Source organism: Microtus ochrogaster, chromosome 2, assembly GCF_000317375.1.
Source record: "Microtus ochrogaster isolate Prairie Vole_2 chromosome 2, MicOch1.0, whole genome shotgun sequence".
NCBI classification, from domain to species: Eukaryota; Metazoa; Chordata; class Mammalia; order Rodentia; family Cricetidae; genus Microtus; species Microtus ochrogaster.
Window position 1 is genome coordinate 48,643,134 of NC_022010.1, and position 5,490 is coordinate 48,648,623.

Below are 5,490 nucleotides of genomic sequence, written 5' to 3' on the forward strand. Positions count from 1 at the left end.
AAAACATTCCTGCATCTCTGGGATGAAGCCGACTTGATAATGGTAGATGATTTTTCTAATGTGTTCTTGGATTCTGTTTGCCAGTATTTTATTGAGTATTTTTGCATCTATGTTTATGATTGAGATTAATCTGTAATTCTCTTTCTTGGATGAGTCTTTGTGTGGTTTCAGTATCAGGGTAACTGTAGCTTCATAAAAAGAGTTTGACAATGTTCCTTCTGTTTTTATTGTGTGGAATACTTTGAGGAGTATAGGTATTAGCTCTTCCTTGAAGTTGTGGTAGAATTTGCACTGAAACCATCCAGCCCTGGGCTTTTTTTTAGTTGGGAGGCTTTTAATGGCTGCTTCTATTTCTTTGCAGGTTATAGGTCTATTTAAATTGTTCACCTGGTCTTGATTTAATTTTGGTATGTGGTACCTATTCAGAAAATTGTACATTCCTTTTAAATTTTCAATTTTGTAGGCTACATGTTTTTGTAGTATGACCTGATGATTCTCTGGATTTCCTCCTTGTCTGTTGTTATGTCCCTCTTTTCATTTCTGATTTTATTAATTTGGATGTTCTCTCTCTGCCTTTTGATTAGTTTGGATAAGGGTTGGTTTATCTTGTTGATTTTCTCAAGAACCAGCTCTTTGATTCATTGATCCTTTGTCTTGTTTTCTTTGTTTCTATTTTATTGATTTCAGCCCTCTTTTTGATTATTTCCTGTTGTCTACTTCTCCTGGGTGAGTCTGCTTCATTTTTTTCTAGAGCTTTCAGGTGTGCTATTAAGTCACTATTGTGAGATTTCTTTACTTTCTTTATGTAGGTACATAGTGCTATGAACTTTCCTCTTAGCATTACTTGCATAGTATCCCATAAGGGTGAATACTTTTCATTGTACCTTCATTTTTATTAAATTCTAAGAAGTCTTTAATTTCTTTCTTTATTTCTTTTTTGATGGAGGGATGGTTCAATTGAGCACTGTTCAATTTCCATGAGTTTGTGTATTCTTTCTGCAATTAGTGTTGTTGTTAAATTTTAACTTTAAACCATGATAATTGGATAACATAAAGGGGATTATTCCAACTTTTTGTATCTGTTGAGGTTTTGCTTTGTTACTGAGTATGTGGTCAATTTTAGACCATGAGGTTCCATGAGGTGCTGAGAAGAAAGTATATTCTTTTGTGTTTGGGTGGAATGTTCTGTAGATGTCTGTTAAGTCCATTTGAGTCATGACATCTGTTAGTTCTCTTATTTCTCTGTTAAGTTTCTGTCTGGTTGACCTGTCCACTGTGAAGAGAGAGGTTTTGAAGTCTCCTATTATTAGTGTGTGGTGATTCCTCAGAAAATTGTGAATCAACCTTACCTCAGGACCCAGCAATAACACTCTTGGGCACATACCCAAAGGATGCTCAATCATACTACAAGGACATTTGCTCAACTATGTTCATTGCAGCATTATTTGTAATTGGCAGAACCTGGAAACAACCTAGATGGCCCTCAGTCAAAGAATGGATAAAGAAAATGTGGTACATTTGCACAATAGAGTACTACTTAGTGGAAAAAAAAAAAAAAACAATGACAACTTGAATTTTGCAGGCAAATGGATGGAACTATAAAAAAAAAAATCCTGAGTGAGGTAACCCAGACCCAGAAAGATGAACATGGTAAGAACTTACTCATAAGTGGATACTAGCTGTAAAGCAAGGGACAACTAGCCTATAGTTTACCACCCTAGAGAAGCTAAGTAGCAAGGTGAACCCTAAGAAAAACATGTAGAGATACCCCCTGGGAAGGGGAAATAGACAAGATCTCCTGAAAAAGTTGGGAGCATGGAGGTAGGGGGAGAAGGGGAGGAGAAGGGGAGAAGGGGAGAAGGACACGAGGAAACGGGATAGTCAAGAAGGAGGGAGGACACAGATGGAGAACAAGGAAGGGGGTATCTTGATTGAGAAAGACGTTATGGGGCTGGAAAGAAACCGGGCACTAGAGAAATCCCCAGCATTCCACAAGGATGACCCCAGCCAAGACCCTAAGCAATAGAGGAGAGCGTGCCCGTACTGCCCTTACCCTGTAGTCAGACTGATGACTATCTTAAATGTCACCATAAAACCTTTATCTAGCAACTGATGGAAGCAGGGACAGAGAGCCACAGCGGAGCGCTAGACTGAGCTCCCAAAGTCCAGCTGAAGAGTGGGAAGAGTGAGAATATGAGCAAAGACGTCAAGACCATGATGGGGACACCCATTGAAACAGTCTACCTGAGCTAATGGGAACTCACCAACTCCAACCAGACAGGGAAGGAACCAGAATAGGACCAAACTAGACCCTCTGAATGTGGGTGACAGTTGTATGGCTGGGGCAGACTGTGGGGCCACTAGCAGTGGTACAGGGATTTTTTTTCCTACTGCTTGTACTGGCTTTTTGGAACCCATTCTCTTTGGATGGATACCTGGCTCAGCCTAGATATAGTAGGGAGGGTCTTGGACCTTCCTCAAAGCAATGTGCCTTACCCTCTCTGGGGAGTGAATGGGGTGGGGGGTGGGGCAGAAAGTGGAGGGAATGGAGGGGAGGAGAGGGAGTGGAGGATGTGGGAGGAGGAGAGGGAGTGGGAACTGGGATTCGTATGTAAAATGAAAAAAAAATGTTTGTTAGCAAGCTGCAGGTCACTAGTAGTTCAGATGTTTTTGGCTCAACCGGGGCCCTTTGTTTATTGAAAGCCCTAAAGCACCAATTGTGGCGAAGCTTTGCTTCTTGCCCCTATTCCAGGGAAAGACAACTCGAGCTCATTTTTTAAACAAAGGATGGAAATGACTCCAGAACCATAACCAGATACTCATCCCCCCACAACCCTTATCATACACACTGCAGGAAGCTCGCTGGGGACTCATCGGACAGAGAAAAGTAATCTCCAAGATGGTGCTAAAGCTCTGAGATGCTCCCAGTTAGACTGAAAAGCTACGTGCCAGATAAAGGAAACAAGATGATGGCTGTTGGGACAAAACCTTCCTGCCAAATAACGTTCTGGCAGCAGTCAACAGCTTCAGCGCGCATCTCTGGAGGCTCGGAGCCAGCCACCAGGTCTGGATCCTCGCACCAACCGCAGGTCCTTGGGTTCCTTCTACAGCCGCACACTGCCCACCTGACGCATTTCTAACCACCACCTCATCTTACAGTCATGGGATGTTAGCTCTTGAGATGTACACAGTCCACAAGTTGATAAGTACACTGAGCGCCTGCCTGAGAGTCTAGGGGGTCGGAGCTAACAATTGCCTCCCAGGGGGCCCTTCAGTGTGGTCACCTTACTGCTAAGTCTGGCTGCAGTCAGAGGCGCAGCTCCACAGGGGCCCTTTCCATTGGGCAACCTCCCCAGAGGCGAGTTCCCCGCACAGAGGAGTCCTGTCTCAGACTGTCCTCTTCAGTCTGCCTCACTAAGAACGTGTGAAAGTGACGAGGACGGCAGAGCTAGGTGGTGGGCTTTTGGCTCTTTCCTGACACTCGCTGTGTTGCGGAGGAAATAGCCTGACACGGAGCGCTTTTCTCCATGCCTCGCCTTATGATTCAACCACTCGGGTACTTTTTACAGCTCTTCTTAAATTTACTCGGCTTTTCTGGTTTATATGGGACAGACTATGTTCCAAAACTTTCTTGAATACCCTCTAGTAGAACTCACGTCAGTTTCCGAGTCTGTCAGCGAAGAGAACATTAACGGCCGCATTAACGGGGTCTTTCAGTCTTCTTGGAAAAGACACAACCGTATTAGTGAAGGGAACATGTTCATTGAGAGGCAACTTGAGGAGCATAAACAAGGAGGTCTCGGTGTGTGTTTAAGTGGCATTTCAAGGCTAAGGAGCACAGTAGCTTTCACGGGCATCTTCCATAGTCATCTGGGACAGCAGCACTGTCCTCACTCAATCTGAGCTTGGAACTCCCACCTCTACCCATCTGTATAATCTTACAAAGAGAGCACACTGAGCCAGTTTTGAGCATCCTATTAGAGCCTTCTCCTGATTGGTCGGACTCTGTGACTCTTGGCCTTAGTCTTGTTCAACCTAAATCCATTAGCTTTGACTCACAGAGAGATCATCTGTGGCTAGGATCACAGAGTCAGCACACTCTCCAAGTGTACCTGTGGTAGTTGCTTTTCTATTGCTGTGATAAAACGCCACAAACAAGTCAACTAGTAGAAATTTACCTGGCTTATAGGTCCAGAGAGATAAGAGTCACATGGCAGGGAGCATGGAGGCAAACTGCAGACGTGGAGGGTGGAGCAGAAGCTAAGGGCTCACCCCTTGAATCACAAGCAGGGAGCAGAGAACACATTTGGAATGACGTCCATCTTTTAACTCCCCCAAGCTCTCCTCCAGCAACATTTCTTTGAACGTGGCCACACCTTCTACGTTTTTCCAAATATCACCACCAATTGGAGACCAAGCATTTCAACCCCACCACCACCCGAGAACTGTTTGTGCACACACAATACGTACGCTGACTCTTGACTTCTTTCAAGTCTTCTGGATTTGCGGCATGCGGCAGAGAGAAGGTGGCTAAATGATCAGCCCCTGGTGAAACCTTCGAGCACAGAATTTCTACCAAGCCTGCCTATTTGACGACATACAGCACTTGTGCCCATTTGTTGCTAGAAGCAGGCACCTCCCGTAGAACCCCAAGGGTAAAGACTTCTGGGCATTTGCACCAAGCTTCCTGCTCTTTGTCCCAGCACCTCTTCTTTGGCCGCCTTTGTTGTATGTCCCCTCACTGCAATAAGTCATAGCCCTGCGTGCTGAGTCCACTGAATTCTCCCAGCAAACCCCTGAGTCTGAAGGACTCGGCGTAGCCTGGGGGACCCCCGTGTACGTCCAATCAGACATAGATTTTTATTCAAATTAGAGTAGCATATTTTCTCACGATGAGAGAGAGAGAGAGAGAGAGAGAAAGAGAGAGAGAGTCTAAAGGTTCCCTGCAAAAATATCTTTCCAGACCTTGCATTCATTCATTACAGCTGTTTAATTGGCACTCTCTGAAAGCGAATGTGAGCAACTCCAAGTTTAACGAGGGGAGAAGAGGCCTGGCAGGGTGGACCCCAGCAGGAAAGGCTGCCCCCTGAAAGGCTCCCTCAGCAGCTTGGCTCAGCGTTTCTACCAGCCATAAAAGGCTGGTAAGAATGAGCGTTTTCTGCCCCATCCACACATTCTTATTGAGCTGGGTTTTCTGCATGACCCTGCGCACTAGTCAGCTCCTCTGAGTAACCGCATCAATTCTCATCTATTTTCAGGTTTCAGTGCTGAGCCAAAAAGTGATACCCAAGAGTTTGACAGAAGCCCCGCCCTGGCTCATGTGCCCACTCATTCCTGGGGAGCTGTGCAGACCCTGTGAAACTGTCAGTCAGTGCGGCTTTATGATAAATGTCTGTGATTATGCTGATAACAGAGTCTTCCACCTAAACTAGACAAGAGAAGGCATTTTCTTTTCAGTGGGGAGAGAATAAATTGCTTTCTACGAAGCCT

General features: G+C 45.0%; 1 long non-coding RNA gene across 1 annotated transcript in view; it reads left to right on the top strand.

Annotated features, from left to right (window-relative positions):
- The window catches only part of LOC101994822, a 6,657-nt gene extending 1,167 nt beyond the window's left edge, over positions 1-5,490 (top strand). Inside the window, exons 2-3 of the long non-coding RNA XR_258178.2 lie at positions 1,583-1,650; positions 5,259-5,490. This is a non-coding gene — a long non-coding RNA (uncharacterized LOC101994822). The remainder of the gene's footprint in view (positions 1-1,582; positions 1,651-5,258) is intronic.